Consider the following 18,220-nt stretch of genomic DNA (forward strand, 5'->3'; position numbering starts at 1 on the left):
GCTTCCCATCTTATTCGGAGTCAAAGCCAATGTCTGGTCCTTCATCATTCATTTCTCTGAATGCATCTCCTTTTCTCTCCTCCTCACTTACTCTGTTTAACCACAATGGCTTCCTTGCTTTTCCTCAACCATGCCTGGTACAATCATGTGTCAGGGCCTTTGCACTGACAAAGGCCTTACTCCTATGTTACATTCTCAGTGGAACCTTCCTTGCTACCTTATTTAAAAACACACCTCCCTTCTCAAGCATGACCTATTCACCCTTGTCTAATCAACTAGAAAATAAGTTCCATGAAAGTAAAGAGTTTTGTTATTTTGTTCATTGTTGTAATAATGCCTGGTACATAGCAGATAACACAAAAATGTGTGTTGATTGGTGAATTTTATAAGCAATTTCATTAATGATAAGAAAAAGACAGTCAACTATCACACCTAACACTGAATATTATTAATTTCCTAGCCATTGCAATCAAGTAAGAAAAAGTAAATAAGGATTGGAAAGGAAAACACAAATTTTAATATTTATAGTGATATGGTTGTCTACAAAGAAATTCCAAGAGATTCAATAAAGATATTAGAGATAGTTCAAGAAGGATACCAAGTCAAGCTTCAAAAATCAACATATTTCTAATATACTACCAAAAACTAATTAGAATATATCCAAGAAAGAAAGGCATCATTCAAATGAATTACAAAAAATGAAAAAGCAACTGACAATATTTCTAACACAAGTTGTTTGAGAACTTTATGAAAATATTACAAAACTTTATCAAAAAATATAGGATACACCTGGATAGAGAAAGTTATTTTCTCAAGTGAGGAAATGAAATATCTTCAAAATGTTAACTGTCCCATATTATCCCATAAATTCAATATGAGTGTAATAAAAATTCTAATTGAATCTCATAGAACTCAACAAAGGGATTCTAAAATTTACATGGAACTCTCATGAATAAATAAATAAATAAATAATCTTAAAAAAAGAAAAAATAAAATAAAATTTACATTGAAGAATAAAGGGCAGAAATTAACCAAGATATTTCTGAAAACAAGAACAAGGGGGATAGTTTATCAATGACATAAAATAATTTTGACAACATGTCATTGGCATGGGAATACATAAATAGATCAGTACTATGGAATTTGTATAGAGTTGAGACACAGAGTCAGGCACATATGCAATCATGCTTCAGTTAGAGGACGCCTCCGTTATCATTCAGAAAAAAAATTCAGTACATAGTGTTGATACATTAGATTTCTATATGATAATTACATCTCTTAAGTTATAACACATGCACACAAATAAACTTCAGATGAATTAGGGTTGGATGTTACAAACAATTACAAAACTCTGACAAGAAAATATAGAAAAATGCTTTTATAGTTTCAGGGTGGGAAAAGGATTTATGAGCCCAAGCCAGAAAGGAAAATATTATTTTTGATATAGTCTAGTTTATCAAAAACCTTTGAACAAATAAGGATCACATAAAGTGAAAAATAAGAACCAGACTAGAGGATACAAAGGATTATTACCTGTAAAATATAAGTAACACATCACAACTGAAAAATACAAATAACCTAATAGAAAAATGGGCAAAGGAGATGTGCAGGCAATTTACAGAGGAGGAAAATACAAATGCCCCAAATTAGATTAATATATACTCAGAACTAGTAATCAGGGAAATTCAAATAAAACAATTATTCCATAGCTAATTTCCCCACAGTTAAAAAGTCACAGGGCACCAATTTTGAGAGAGGATGTGGGTAAACAAAAAGCTCTCAAACAATCATTTTGAAGAATAATACTGGCTACATAACAAAGTAGCTAACAAATTCCACTCTCATGTTTATACATTGGAGAAGCTTTGACATATGTATATGAAGATATTAAATACAATATTTTTAATTCCTTAAATGGGACAATCTGTATTTTCATCCTTTCAAGAATGAATAAAAATGGGGATCTCGTTATAGGATGCTCTATAAAACAACACTTAAGATGAATAACTTAGATCTACAGGATTCAACAGGGAGATTGTAAAATAACATTGAATGGAAAAATAGCTGCAAAATATTTTTAAAAAAACAGCTTGTATTATTAATGTAATTTTGTAAGTATACAAAACAATACCTTTTATTTACTTCTGGATAATATATATAGTAAAGTAATAAAACATGAACTAGATCCATGACTACTGGGGTATAATGATGGAAATGTGATTGGAAAAGAAGGGATTTTTAACTTTATCTGATAATTTCTTTTACAAAGACCTGAAGCAATAACAAATTATTAATATTTGTTTAATTGGAGAACTGCACCCAGGAGTATTTGTTTTATTATCTTTTGTACTTTCTGTATTTAATTTTTTGTCTTGAGAAACACCCCGCACCCCCACCCCCCACACACATAAATACAATACAGCTTTTTACCAGACAGAGGTCCTTATCTATATCTTATCCCACCAGTTTGCAGGAAGATTTAATCACCTTCTTGAGAATTAAATACCTTCATTTTGTCACTGTTAAATACCCAATTTTGGAAAATTTATAGAGAAATGCCCTGTTGGGTGCAATGTCATGGTATAAAACGCTGAAGAGGAGTTCAAATAATTGTTAGATTTGTAGGACTTTTCAGTTTCCTAAGTCCTTTGGCTCATTAGGAAAAAATCACAGGCTAATGCCTTCTTTGTGCTTTTCTGAGGTAATTGTGTGTGTTGTGTCATAAGCATTTTCCTTCTGGCAAAAAAAAAAAAAAAATTACTACTCACTGATTTTTCCTCTGTAAGTACCCATACCATTTGGAGCAGGTTGCTTCTATTTCTCTGATTGATCTGTATGTATCCTGGAATATCAGCAGTTCCATATTTATATTCAGTATTATTATCAACTGTGTTTGGAGTCTAACTTTCTCCTGTGCTGCCTGGCATATAACTATATATAAGAAAAACAGTCTGTTGTCATATTTTGCTACATAGCTGCACTGTTCAAAGAATTATACACAAGGTGGGGAAGAAAAACTTTCTAGAGAGCTACTTAGTGACACACAGTGGGGAAGAAAAATTTTCTAGAGAGCTACTTAGTGACAGCACTCTCTCTGGGTGAATGGGCATAGGGAACAGCGGCTATTCACATCCCGGAAACCTTACTTGCATCTACTTCCTGTGTGTCCTTCTAAACAATGGTGCTTAAGAAAAGTCACTGGAGTTTATCTGTAAATACAGAAGGGAAAATCTGTGTAACTGTTATAGTTTTCTTCTGTAGAGTTAATGGATTCTAATTTTAAGCAAAACAAATTTTTTTTAATGTCATAAAGGAAAAAAGAAAAAAAATTTTACAAAAGAGTGCATAACCAAGGGCTAAAACTCAAACACTTTCGATAATGTGGAGGCCAATTCTCTTTTCTTCCATTCAAACTCCCTAGGGAAATAGACTGTCAAGAAACTGTTTAATTTCACAGGATAAAGGAGAATGAGGTGGGGAAATTGGTTTCTCCCTTACAGAGAAGTACATACTTGTGCACGAAATTGGGACTTCATACTCTGAGCTGTGTGGCCCTGGAAGGGCCCATGACCCAGGGACATAGCAAGGCTGGGAGCACGTGTAGTGAGTGGTCTCCCAGACTGCTCCTCTCATACTGGCCACCTTGGAAAACATTTCATTTAGTTTTTATAGTGAGGTGCTGGGAAAGCTGTTATGGAATAAAGATTAATCCTTAGCATTATCACTTCCCCCCCTCAAAGCTTAGGCAAATTTACTAGCGAGGTAAACCCATAAATCTGAGGTAGTGATGAGGGAGGTCTTTTTTGTTGTTGTTGGGCATTAGTTGTATCTTCCAAGAAGCAAGAAGGACATCTGATCTCATTTCTTTCTTTCTCTCTCTCTTTTTTTTAATCTCATTTCCACCTGGTCACAGTTTTACTCCACATTGCTTTTTTTTCCCTTGTGCAGGATCACATACAATGATCAAAACCATCTTTACACAACAGAAGTAAAAATCAACAAGTGGGACTACCTCCAAATATATAAAAGCTTTTGCATGGCAACAGAAATAATCACCAAAATGAAAAGGCAACCTACAGAATGAGACAAAGTATTTGCAAACCATGTATCTCATAAAGGGGTTAATTTCCAAGATATATAAAGACCTCATGTAACTCAATAAAAAAATTAACAAAACAGTAAAAAAAAATGAGCAGAGAAACTGAATAGGCATTTTTCCAAAGATGACATTCAAATGTCCAGCACTTACATATAAAGATGCTCAACATTACTAGTTACCACGGAAACGCAAATCTAAACCACAAGGAGATATCACTTCATACCTGTTACATTGTCTATTAACAAAAAGTCAAAAAATAAGTATTGTTGAGGATGTGGAGAAAAGGGAAGTCATGCACTGTTGGTGGGAATACAAATTGATTTAGCCGCTATGGAAAACAGTATAGAGGTTCTTCAAAAAATTAAAACTAGAATTACCATCTGATCCAGCAATCCCACTTCTGGATATATGACCAAAGCAAATAAAAAAGGATATAGAAAAGATACCTGAACTCTCATGTTCATTGTAGTTGCATTATTCATGCTACCCAAGATATGGAAACCAACCTAAATATTTGTCAATGGATGATAGATAAAGAAAATGTGTGTGTGCATCTATAATATAGATGGAATCTATATTATAGATGGAATATAATATAGATGGAATATAATATAGATGGAATATAATATTCTACTCATCTATATTCTGTATGAATTCTATGCATATATGTATATATATATATGTGTAAAATGGAATATTATTCATCCATGAGAAAGAAGGAAATATTGCCATTTGTAACAACATGTCTAGGCAGACAGAAAAACAAATATTGTATGCTGCTATTTATATGTGGGATCTAAAAAAGCTGAACTTGTAGAAACAGAGTAGAATGGTAGTTCAGGGACTGAAGGTGGAAGAACTGGAGAGATGCTGGTCAAAGGATGCAAAATTACAGTTAGAACATGAGTAAGTTCTACATCAGTTGTAAGTAAGTTCAACATCAGTTGCACTGATCTAATTATTAACAATACCGTATTATATACTTCAAAGTTGCTAAGTTACTAGACCTTAAATCTTCTCACCACGTAGAAGAAATGATAATTATGTGACATGGTGAAGGTATGAGCTAATGCTACAGTGGTAATCATATCGCAATATATAAATGTATCAAACCAACACTTGTACACTTTACACTTACACAATGTTATATGTCAATTATATCTCAAATAAAAATCTTTACAGTTTGAGTAATGAACAAAATAAAACAAGATGAAATTTAAAAGATAAATATAAGGATATGAGCTTGGATCTAAAAAAAACTTCATAAGATGAGGATGAGAGAAAGCATGGCTTACAAGGAACACATGAAAAATTCTAGGTGATTAACTGGACAATAAATTCAGTATTAATCAATAGTACGATGTAAATAAAATAGGTAATGAAAACTTAGAATGCAGTAATGGAAGCATGCTTTCTAAAACAGGTTTTCTAAAGCTGATGATGGGTCTTATCTGGGCTGGTCGAATGGTTATGTTTAATTCTGGCCAGAAGTTAAGAAAGAAATTGCAATATGTTCAGAAGACTAGAAGGAGGAGAAAAAAAAAAACACTCAAAAATGTCTCATAAGAATACTACTTTTAGAACAAAGGTGTTTGCGCTAATGAAGAAGACAGACAATCCGAATCATACTCTTCTAATATTTGAAGTGATGTCGTGTAGGAGAGTATATAGATCTGCTTTGTAAGATCCCAATGTTAGGAGATGGATTGACGAATAGAAGCAATTAAGTCTCTTGTTTCCATATATGGAAAGTCTGTCTGATACTCAGATGAGACCTTCATTTACCCGTGAGGTTGGTATCAAGCCAAGTATTCTTGAGCATTCAAATAGAGGCTGGACAACTGTTTGAAAAAGGTTGAGGCTGATGTACAGAGGCCTCAATTTTACATGGATGGTTAGACTGAGAAAATATCTTTTTTTTTTTTTTAAGTAGGCTCCATGTGCAGCATGGACACCGACACAGGGCTTGAGCTCAAGACCCTGAGATCAAGACCTGAGCTGAGCTAAGAGTTGGATGCTTATCCAACTGAGCCACGAAGGCACCCCAGATTGAGAGAATATCTTAGTTCTAGAGTTACTACTCTTGAAATGAGCTGCCCAAGCTAACTACTCTCTTCAAAATACAATCAGGAGGAAGAGAACCCCTGTTTTTATCAATTTCTACATTCTTAGAGAGCCTATTGTCAGTTCTTGAGACTAATACTATTCACCTTTTTTGTTTATATATTGTTTCCCAATAAAATCATAAAACTCTTAAGAGGAAGGAGATAGATAAATAGATAGATAGATAGATAGATACCTCAAATATGTTGGCCTTCCTGGAATCTAGCAGTAATTTTTATCATTAGTAGATGCACATAAATATTGACTATTTTGATGGTGAGTATGCAGATTCCTCAGATTACTTTTTAAAAAATCTACTTTCCCAAGGCAGAGATTTCAAATTTTTTACCTATAATTCCTACAGCTCTAAGAAATGCTGTCAAGTTTGAACAGTGCTCTTTATCCTTTCCCAAAGTGTCCCTTTGGGATTGATAATAATAGAACACATCAGTACACCGTTATTACTGTACAGGTCATCAAATGGATTGAATATGTAAAATACTCAGAACAAATCTTCATACATATAGTAAGCACTCAATAAGTGACAGCTCTCTCAAGATAGTACTGGAGAGAGCTGTTCCTAATGTTGCCAGAAAGCTGATATGGTACACTGTTTTCAGGCTACAGATGTTGAAGATTTCCATCACTATCTTCTTGCTGAGAGACCATTTCTCATAGGGTGGGTGGTCAAATTTTTGTAGAATCTTCAAATTTGGGTAGAATCTTCCTATCTCAGGGATCTACACAAAGACTTACTCAGTGAAGAAAGAAGACTAATAGTTTGGTTTTTCATTTTACCACTAACACTGTAATTTTTATCACATGTAAATGCACTGAGTCTCAAGTGACTCACAGTACCCACAATCAACTCCTTATCCAACAATCAAACTTCATTATAATTGCAGCCATCTTCTCATGTTTAGTGAAAGCATTCAGTTTTGCCATATAGTTGTTGATTCAGTGTTTAGCCCCAAAAAGGTATTTGCTAAATAAGCCAAATTTGTAAGGCCTTCTTCAGCACTGGGGTGGACAAGGAAGCAATTCACTATGTACAGATATTTATTCCTGGTTGTGATGTATTTTCTCTGGGAAGGAAAACAACTCACTCCTCAATTTAAAATTTCTGATAACTACTCTGCTTCAGCTAAGCCAGCATTTGTCTGTGTGACAGAGCAAGCCTTCAGTGTCATTTCCCATATCATGACATGTTTATCTAAAAAGATTTGTATCCTGGGGTGCCTGGGTGGCTCAGTCTGTTAAGCATCTGCCTTTGGCTCAGGTCACAATCCCGGGGGGCCTGAGATCAAGCCCTGCATCGGGCTCCTTACTCAACATGGAGCCTGCTTCTCCCTCTACCTCTGACTGCTGTGTGCTCTCTCAGTCAAATAAATAAGTAAAATCTTTAAAAATAAATAAATAAAAAGATATGAAAAAACAAAAAGAGCTGTATCCTAACTAGTTTTTGCTTTTTGGGGGGGCCTGGGAGGCTATTTTTTTGTGTATGCTGTTTTCAAAAACATCATTTTAGGATTACATTAAAACTACCAAGAATTCAAGAAGTAATCCCTGTTCACTCAGAGTGAAAACTCCTAAGAATAGAATTCTGGTCAATACTTTGGGTGGTTAGGTCTGACTCCATCAGTGAGTATGTCCATGGGTTTCTTTTCCTAGGTGATATATACAGCTTGCCTTGTCCTGGCCAGGTGGCAGTGAGTAAAGTTACTTAAACTCTGCCATTGTTTGTAAAATGAGGAAATAGTATTTACTTCACTCAGTGGTTGTAAGGAGGGGAAAGCATGACCATTGACCTTAGCAGTGTGTCAAGTGAACAGCACTCACTAATCTGTAATCAGAATCACAATACTTGTTCTTTTTTTTTTTTTTTTAAGATTTTATTTATTTATTCAAGAGAGAGAGGCAGAGACACAGGCAGAGGGAGAAGCAGGCTCCATGCAGGGAGCCCAACGGGACTGGATCCCCGGTTTCCAGGATCACGCCCTGGGCTGAAGGCAGCACTAAACCGCTGACCCACCCGGGCTGCCCACAATACTTGTTATTATACTCCTAGACAACTTCTGTCTTCATATTTACATGAAGATTTTTCTTCAAAATTTTAAGATGGGGCTTTAAATGTAACTGAAGGGTGACTGAGTGAGTGACTTGGTAATTGCTAAGGTTCTTATATCGAGTTAAAACCTTGGCCTTTGCCATTCACAGTGTGGTCCATGGATCAGCAGCATCCCATCCCCTGGGAGGTTGTTAGAATTGAGGATCTCAAGCCCCACTTCAGACTTATTGGATCTGGTTCTACATTTTAACAAGATTCCCTGATGATCTGTATAACTACTAAGGCCTGAGAAGCATGGTTTCAGGCCGTGCTAAGTTGTGAACTTGAGGCACTGTGATTGCTGTGTAGAGGAGATATATCTGTAAGTCAGAAAGACACAGCATCTTCTAGTTAAACCACAAAGTGGGATGAAAAATCAAAAAGAGCTTGCTGAAATAATACCCTTTCAATGCTCATCTCACTTATCATTCCCTCTGTCTTCTACCCATTTGGGCAGAAATAAGTGCTTCCCTCTCAGTGCTGACACGTACGGTGCACCTACCACTCTGAGTTGTAATTAGTGGGCAAAACTGTTTCATTACTGAATTCTGACATCCTAAAGACCTTCACTGTTTTTTGGTATCACTAGCACCTCACAGAGGTGCTTTTTCCTGGCAGGCTCTGACAAACCAGCCTATGGGAAAGTACCTAGCACTGCTTGACCTTCTTTCATCTGCAATTTCATACTGTTTTAGAGTTTTGCCATTTGTGAGTTTTTCCTACAAGAGTATGAGCTCTTTGAGGGCAGAGGCTGGGCCAGTCATCTTGGTAATTTTGATACACATGAAAGAGTAATTATGTGTCTCAATTAAGCTCCCACCAAGAACTGAAATTTTGTGAAATGGAACAAGTATTCCACTCCATATACAATCATCTATTTTGGTCAGAGGAAAAAAATTAATGAGGAGAAATGTCTCTCATAAGTTTTATCCCATCTTTTTTCTTCCTAAAATGTTGATACCTACTACTGTTTATGTATTTTGGAAACTAATATAAGCCAGTATTTATTTTTACACAAAAATTTAAAGATCAGTGATTTCAATGTTAGTATCATCAACAGGATAGTGGTGAAAAGCACCGTATTTTCCAGGAAAATTCATCACATATGAATAAGCTTGAGAACCAGTGAGCTCAGTCAACATGTGTTAAAGGAGAGAAGCAAAACAAAGAGGTGTCTTTCCAGCATAGGTGAGTGGACAGGCTCCCCAACAGAAGCCAGATTTGCTCAGTTAATATGAAAGGGCAGTCACTCAATTACTTAGCAATAACAGAAAATCGAAAATCCAATACAGATGAAGTAGGGCTTTTAAAAAAATCCACTTTTTACCTGACTTATTCAGGCTTTGCTTTAGTTGAAAACAGCAGCATTAGCTTAGGGTGAATGTTTTAGAAATGGGACTAAATCTTTGCCATAAGCACTGCATGGTGACAATAAGAATCCTTAGCATGGCTATTACTTTCATTGTGCCATTCTAGAAAATACCATTGATTAATATGGAGTCATCATGTGTTTACTTAGGGAAGTACTGACAGCACTTTCATTTATGTGACATACTCAGTTTGGGAATCACTGAAGTGCTTTTCAGAGAGGAGACATGCTTATTATTTCAATTCACATAAAAAAGATAAGAAGTTAAGGGGTCCCTGGGTGGCTCAGTTGGTTGAGCATCTGACTTTGACTCAGTTCATGATCTCAGGATCCTGGGATCGTTCCCTGCATCAGGCTCACTGCTCAGTGGAGAGTCTGCTTCTCTTTCTCCCTCTGTTCCTCCCCTGCTCCTGTGATCTCTGTCTCTCAGATAAATAAAATCTTAAAAAAAAAAAAGCATGTTAACATAAGAAAAAAAAAAAAAGACAAACTATAAACAGAAAAAAAAATCAGTAGAGATAATAAAACCACGTTTGAAAAGGGTATGCCAGAGACTGTTTCTCCTAATAGTAATTGTTCCCATAATTATTTAAGATTGTTACACAAACAAGGATAATTGCTATGGAAATTCAATACAGAGCAATGTCTATATAAACACATTAAATGGGAATAAAGGGATTAATACTATGTGGAAGCACCACCAGAAGAGAACTAAAACACAAAATATATCCCATTTATGTTTGTGTTTAACATAATATCCCTATATACTATTCAAATCTTTTTCTCCAACCAAACCAATGTTACCTCTGATTCTCTCCTGCACTTCCTAATAGTTTCTATATTGAAGAACAGCTTAACTCTGCCACTTTCTCAGATACAGTCAGCAAATGAGATAATGTACTATCTATTCTTTCCAAAGCTACATTCTATGTATATTGTGTTACACTAATAGACATCTATAAAAAGAGAACAGTTAAAGATACAATTCAGTAACCAGGAAACTTTTTCAAAAGCTCACCTGTGCTCTATTCAAGGTAAAAATTCGTGGAAGAGGATTTATGGTCACCTTTTCCCTGTAGCACATTATTAGGTCTATTTAATCAACACAGTTACTTCCCTTCACTCTGCCTTTAACATATGCATTTTCAGCACACTGGTCCTGTTAGAAAATTCATCTCACCTCACCTCAAGTTTCTTGGTGGTTGCTGTTGTTGTTGTTGTTTTTGCTTTAATAAATTCACCAAACTCCAGGAAATACACAAGTGATGAAATCAATTCAGTCAGCACTCTTTACTCACACAGCAAAACATTTTTACTCATTCCAAGAAGAGTGGGCAGCAGTTACTAGAACAGCTAAGTATGATGAGGGAATAAAGGCTCTCCCAAAGCCCCTGACACAGCTATTCCCAACCTCCCACCAAGTACCCTCTGAAATATAGAAAAGAGAAAAGAAGGGACAGGTTTTATTGGGGGGGGGGGGGCCAGTGGGGAAGCACAGTTATTCTCCAGCCTCAGATAGTCACAAAAGAGCACTGATAATGAGAGCATCTCCATTGGTTTGGTTTTTAGTAAAGAATACGCTGAGGAAAGCAGCAGATATTAGCAGTAATATCCAGAACATAATCAGGTAAAATGGACACGGTAGATATCTACTTCAAAGTTTTAGGGCTGTTGTAAAGATATTAAATGATAACTTCATACAAAGAAATATATGTATATATGTATAAGTGATACTATATATATACACTATATATAGTATATATATATACACCCGTATGTACATATATACATGTGTATGGCATACGTGTAGTTTATACGGTATGTGTGTGTATGTGTGGACAGAGAGGGAGAAGCACAGTCATGGGCACAAAGTAAGTACTCAATTATCATTAGCTCTTTACATTGTCATAACACTGTCATAATTCCTACTTTACTTCCAACCCTTTCCCATCCCACTAATCTTCTGGATTTGAAGAGTGAATCTCACACTATTGGTAGTGAAGGACTAGGGTGTTTTTTTGTTCTGTTTTGTTCTTTACAATATTATCAGTGGTTACTTACTTCCTTCTTCTTCTCCACTTCCCTCCCTTCTCTCTTTCCTTCCTTCCTATTAAATTTGAGGACCCACGTGGGGCTTGAACTGACAACCCCAAGACCAAGAGTTGCAGGCTTTACCAACTGAGCTAGCCAGGTGTCCCTGTTTTGTTTTTTGTTTTTAAATTTCCAATCAGCCATGGAGCAATACTTTGGCCAAACACAATAAAAATAAATAATAAAAGATTCAATACAGAGCACTGATTAGTTTTTACTATTAGATTTTTTTTTAAAGATTTATTTATTTATTTATTTATTTATTTATTTATGATAGACAGAGAGAGAGAGAGGCAGAGACACAGGAGGAATGAGAAGCAGGCTCCACACCAGGAGCCCGATGCGGGACTCGATCCCGGGACTCCAGGATCGCGCCCTGGGCCAAAGGCAGGTGCCAAACCGCTGAGCCACCCAGGGATCCCCACTATTAGATTTAATAGACATAAAAATTACTTTGTCAAATTTGCTCTAAACATTTCTAAAAGCTTACTCTCAATTTCAGTATTTACTTTGTTATGGACCAATAACAAATGTTTTGCAAATCAGCACAGGAATCACATGCAATCACACATCGAGTAGCAATGTTCTAACACTTAATTGTCTGCACCCGGTATCAGAACTAGTATTGTTAGGGAGGATGTATTCTATTACAATAGTTGAAAGTTTAAATTAAAGCTCTATCTCTTACTCCGTGAGCAAGTTACCTAACCGTTTTGAGCTTTAGGTCATGCAACTATGAAATCAGGATAATAATATTACCTAATAATTCATCAAAATGTTTGAGATTAAATGAAAAGACCCTTGTAATAAGCACAGTGCCGGGCGCACAGTAGCTCTCAATTTGGTAATTACACTGTGGTAATTACACTGATTTGCATGCTTTTGTCCTTTCTATATGAAATGTTTTGAAGATAAGTGTACTGTTAAATTATTAACATGTATGTTTAGTATCAAAGGCAGTGCCCTACTGTCATTAGTTGCTCAGTTAATGCTGACAGTAATGATTTGTCATAGAGGAACAGAAATATTGTCACACTTAGGAATGTGAAAATGTATAAACAATTCACATGCGGCTGGAAAAAATGCTACTACATTGCTCTATTCCACATAATTCACAAGCCATTAAAATACTAAAAAAATAAAACATACTGCAGTTACAGATCTCAGCAAAAGTCAGCCTCATGAAATAGGGCTTCTGACATTATGTTGCTGAGTTATGGAGAAATGGATCATATAATTTAATGCAAGTGAGATGCAGATAACTATTTTTAAAAAAATTTAGAGTATTTTTTTGAGAGCAGTATTAGGTTTACAACAGAATTGAGAGGGAGAGTTGAGAGAGATTTCCCATATATTCCCCCACTACACACATATATCTTCCCCGTTATCATCATTCACTAGAATGACGTATATTATACTGACAAATCATAAGCACCTGAAATCCACTGTTTACCTTAGGGCTCACTCTTAATGTTGAACACTCTATGGATTTGGACAAATGGGTAATGACATATATCCGTCACTGAAATACCGTAAGAGAATGCTCATTACCATAAAAATCCTTTGTGCTTTGCCTAGTCGTCTCCCCTGTCATTGCCCACCTCTGGCAACCACTCATCTTTTCATTGTCCCCATAGTTTTGCCTCTTGCAGAATGTTTTATAGTGCAAAGCATACAATATGTAGCCATTTCAGATTGGCATCTTTCACTTAGTGATACACATTTAAAGTTCCTCCATGGCTTTTCATGGCTTGATAGCTCATTTTTTCTTAGAGCTTAATAATATTCCATTGTCTGGATGTATGACAGTTTCTTCATTCATCTACTGAAAGACATCTCAGTTGCTTCCAAGTTTCGGCAATTATGAATAAAGCTACTATAAACATCATGTGCAGGTTTTTATGTCTATATAAGTATTCAATTTCTTTGGGTAGATATGAAGGAGTGTGATTGCTGAATCATATGTTAAGAATATGTTTAGTTTTGTCAGAAGCTGCCAAAGTGTCTTCCAAAGTGGCTGTGCCATTACACACTCAGATTTTTTTTTTTTTTGAGCAGTTTTTACATACATTCTCACGCAGCCCTCAAAACAAACCAGTGAGGTAGATATTGCCATTTTATATACATGAAAACTGAAACCAGACAGATTAGTCCCTGGTATCGAGCTAATGCCCAGTACAGGTTTAAACTTAAGACTGCCTATTTCCAAAGCCTATGATCCTTCTTTCTTTGTTAATAATACCTATGCAACATGCTCTAGCACAAATTTCTAGGGCAAAGCTCTGATAGGATCTGAGAAGTGATCATAACCTGAAGTAACAGCCCTCAGGTAAATCTCTTTGTCAGGCAATAGATATATTCCAGATGCTCCAGAAAGGCTGGATAGCTCAGTCAATCCATGATGCACTGCCAATATTTTGTGATTGTCTGCACTTCCATTTTTTTCCAAAGTAGCTTGAAATCATCAGAGTTAAATTATTTTATTCAGTGAAGAAGCCTATAAAAGTCAGCATTTGTTTAAAATACCTGTTGGAAATACTTATTCTTTATACAAATAAATGTATAATACTTGGTTTCGATTTTATATGAACTGTGAAAAATTCGATCCAAAATTAAAAAGATTGTGATTTGCAATTGAAGGTTTACAAATCCAGAAAATCAATGAACATGCATACATTAAGTTCCTATTATATATAGCTCATATCAGTCTAAAGATAGTGTCTTGTTTTTCATCTTAATGGCCCATCAGTTTTCATTAAGTCAGAGTGCAGTGGGAGTTTGTAGGTTGGTTTGCAATAAAAGGGCATCCCCCTTCACTACAAATACATTTCCCAAGGGGCTTCTAAAATATTTTAGAAGACAACATACATGTCATTTCATTACAACTACCATAAGGAATGGTATCACTCCTCTCCTGTGAAACCATCAATTCTGCTCAGCCCTCTCTTCTGTTTCTCTTCCTCTTCAAGCCCTATCCAGAAGAGGCAGTTCCTGGCTTTATCCAAACAGGCATGCTCCACTTGGGAAAATGTTATTAGCATCTGCTACTCTTCCAGACTTATCTTGAGGTGCCACAAACATGCCTGCAATACTTTGAGGATATTCTGTGAAATTTTCAAAGAGGGTTTAAGCAGTCAGGGTCCCAGGAGATAACTGGGGGACAGTCAGGTTTAAAGAGTCTTTTATGATGGGCTGTTCACAAAAGGGTGTGGGGGCAAAAAAGGGAAATCCCAAGGGACAAGGCAGTACTCTGGAAAACAGGGGACAGGTATAAGTAATATAGGTGATGTTATGGCTCCTAGTCATACAGATACAAGGAGAGAAAATAGTTATGAGGAGAGGGACAGAAAGGGTTACGTGGGGAGACGCCTTCTGACCAAAGCTGTGGTCTGAGGTTGACTAAGAGAAGCAGGCAGCAGGTGACCATGCTGGAAGTAAATATCCCAACTTCTGCCTTCCCTTTGACCTCTTGGAAGAGGTCCATATTGGCCAAACTCTTCAATGTAGGCCATACTGATTCGTCCCTTAGGACATAGGAGGCTACAGAGAGAGTATTCTAGGGAGACAAATTTTGGCTGTCCACCATTAAGAGTTGCTCTGTTGGTCCACATTCATGTGGGTCCTATGTACTCACTGACTGATGAAAGGGGTTCGGTTCAATGATTTTAATGAATGCTGCTAAGTACGACATCCAGACCAAAACTAAGAAATGAGACTCAAACCTACCTCAAGAGATGAATTAGAATTCAGATATATTTTAAGATTATTAACAAGAGTGTTTCTTGTCACTCTTGAAATATAAAAAGGAATTTTTTTTCAATATCTAAAAATATTCTTGAGGACATGAACCTTACTATCCGTAAGAAAAAAGCTATCCCTATTTGTAATACAAATTTACACAATCTTCCATTTCCAAAGCTGATAGTGTTTTCTGTGGCTTGTTGGGTAACAATTGACTGCTGGCTGTTCATTTACACAAAAGTTGGCCCAACCAGAAATCAGCAGTGTTTTGTTGATCTCAAGTCAGTGTTTCTGAGTTTTAACAGGCAGACAAAATCGATTCCACCTGAGTAGTATTCTTCCTAATAATCTGTCCCTTTCATTTTGTTTGGCTCTGCATCCCTTGTTTTAACTCATCACATAAAATCGGCTATTTAGAACACTATTCATTCTCAACAGCTTCCTTACTACCGAAGTCCCTGTCAAAGCAGAATGGATGTCAGAAACATTTGGAACTCTCTAGTTAACATACTGAAATGGCTATGGAGTAAAATGGAAAAAAAATGTTTCCTTAGTTCTATAACTGGCAGGAAAAAGACTGCCCTCCCAGTTGCTAGGTATTTAGATGTTACAAACAGGATACAGTTTTTAGGAATTCTTCCTTAGCCTTAGTAAATTGGATGTTGTCAGTAGTCTATAGTCTCACCAGTAATTGGGTTGGTGAATATTTTAAAAAGGATTTTTGTATGCACAGCAGTTCATGGTTGGTATCAAAGACAGATTGTTTATTAGATGATTGATTGTTTGACTTTCATATGGAAACTTCAGTTCGGGAAAGGAACTAAAGCCCATTCTTTGAGTTTGCTTTTTAAGTACACTATTAAGAGGGAAGAAGCTTGAGGAAGCAGGGGCCATCTTCTACTCTCGTGCTAGTGCAATTCAGCATGAAACTGTGAGCTGCCCTGCCCTTGGGTGCTGATGAAAAGAGAGCAAAACTGGGCTGATGATTTTAACAGCATGAATTTACAAAATGGCAAATAAGTAACAATATAAATAAATGAATTCATACATTTTATTCTGTGCTATATTTAAAAATTATTTGCATAGTTAAAGAAAACCCAAACAACTATTTACATAGTTCAAATTAGGGAACCTAGTCTTAAATAAACCAAAAATAATTTGATTCCTTATTTTGCAAAACTCCATTCTTCTTTGTCATTCACAGGTAAACTCAGTTCAATATTGATACTACTATTTACAGACCAAAAAATGGAAATTTAGTACAGAATAAAAGTGAAAAGGGTTCTTTTAAATGGTATTATAAGAAATGAATAGTTATTTAGAAAGAAATAATGTTCACGGAATCTTCCAACCAAATACCAGAATATACTCTAAATATATTCCAGACATAGATGCAAACATTGAAAATATACATATATTACAAGACAATATGGGTGAATTTCTTTATAATATGGGAAAAGGGAAAATCTTGCAAACCATGATCAAATTTTAGAAAAAATAAAAAGACTTTGCATGGCAAGAAACAAAACAAAACAAAACAAAAACACACCACTATAAGCATCAATAGACAAATGCTGAAATGGAAGAAATTTTTGTTTTAAATTTGTAGCTTAGAGGGTAGAAGAAGCAACTATGGCAATCGGAAATGCAGAGTACAAATACTGAGAGTTGTGAAGATTATCAAAGAGTATTTGCTCTAGGCATGGTTACAATCTGCTGATATAAAAAGCTCTTTTAAACAGAAGAAAAGACCAGAAGCCTAATAAAAAGGGGACAAAAAATGTATATAGATGGTCCTATACTAAAAAGATGTAATTGCATTTTAATGTAAGAAAACATAAATACAAATCATATTACTTTGATATACCACTATTCAAATATCAGATTTATGAATCAAAAGCTTGACAACATATCCTGTCGGAAAAGCTGTAGAGAAAGAACTACTTTCCATATACTACTGCAGGGAAAACAAAATTGTTCAACCATTATAGAGGGCAATTTGGCAATATTTAACAAAAGTACATATGTGTTTGTCCTTTAATATAGCTAATCTAAATCCAAAAACTCAATCCCAAAACTCTACCATGTCAATCTCTACAAAGATTCATCTCCATAAATATGACACAGCACATGCACATGGTTATACATTAAATCATAATTTGCAGTAATAAAAGATTGGAAATGAACAAAATGTCTCTGAATGTGTGGGTTGATTAACTGAAATAATTGAAGTCAACGAAGAAAGAGAGAAGACAAATTACCAATATCAAGAATGAAAAAAAGTGATATGACAGATCCAATAGATATTTAAAAAATAAGGGAATTCTATTAACAACTTTATGCCAATAATGGACAGCTTAGATCGAAAGGACTAATTCCTTGAAAGACATAAGAACAAGAAACGGAAAATCTAAATGTTCCTACAATTATGAAAGCAGAGAATTCATGACTTTAAAACTTCCCCCCAAAATTAGGCCCAAATATTTGCATAATCCACTCACAAATTTAAAGAAATTTTTTCTTCTCTTAATGGTAGTTGGACTTTGTTTTGGCAGGTCAGTAAACTACTTGTAGATAAGCATGATCTGCTGAAGGCCCCTTCAATGCAAGCTTTGCTAGTGTGGATCTTGAAGAGCCATGTCTCCAAGTGTAGTTCAGCTCTCCTACTAAGGCCTGACTCCACCACAGTCCCCACTAGATGCACACCAGG

The 18,220-nt window shown here is 35.6% G+C and overlaps 1 protein-coding gene across 11 annotated transcripts in view; it reads right to left on the reverse strand.

Annotated features, from left to right (window-relative positions):
- RGS17 (regulator of G protein signaling 17) overlaps nucleotides 1-18,220 on the reverse strand; it is a 96,223-nt gene that overhangs the window by 38,059 nt on the left and 39,944 nt on the right. The gene's annotated exons all lie outside the window — the stretch shown is intronic.

The sequence above is a fragment of the Canis lupus genome, chromosome 1 (genome assembly GCF_048164855.1).
Source record: "Canis lupus baileyi chromosome 1, mCanLup2.hap1, whole genome shotgun sequence".
Classification (NCBI taxonomy): Eukaryota; Metazoa; Chordata; class Mammalia; order Carnivora; family Canidae; genus Canis; species Canis lupus.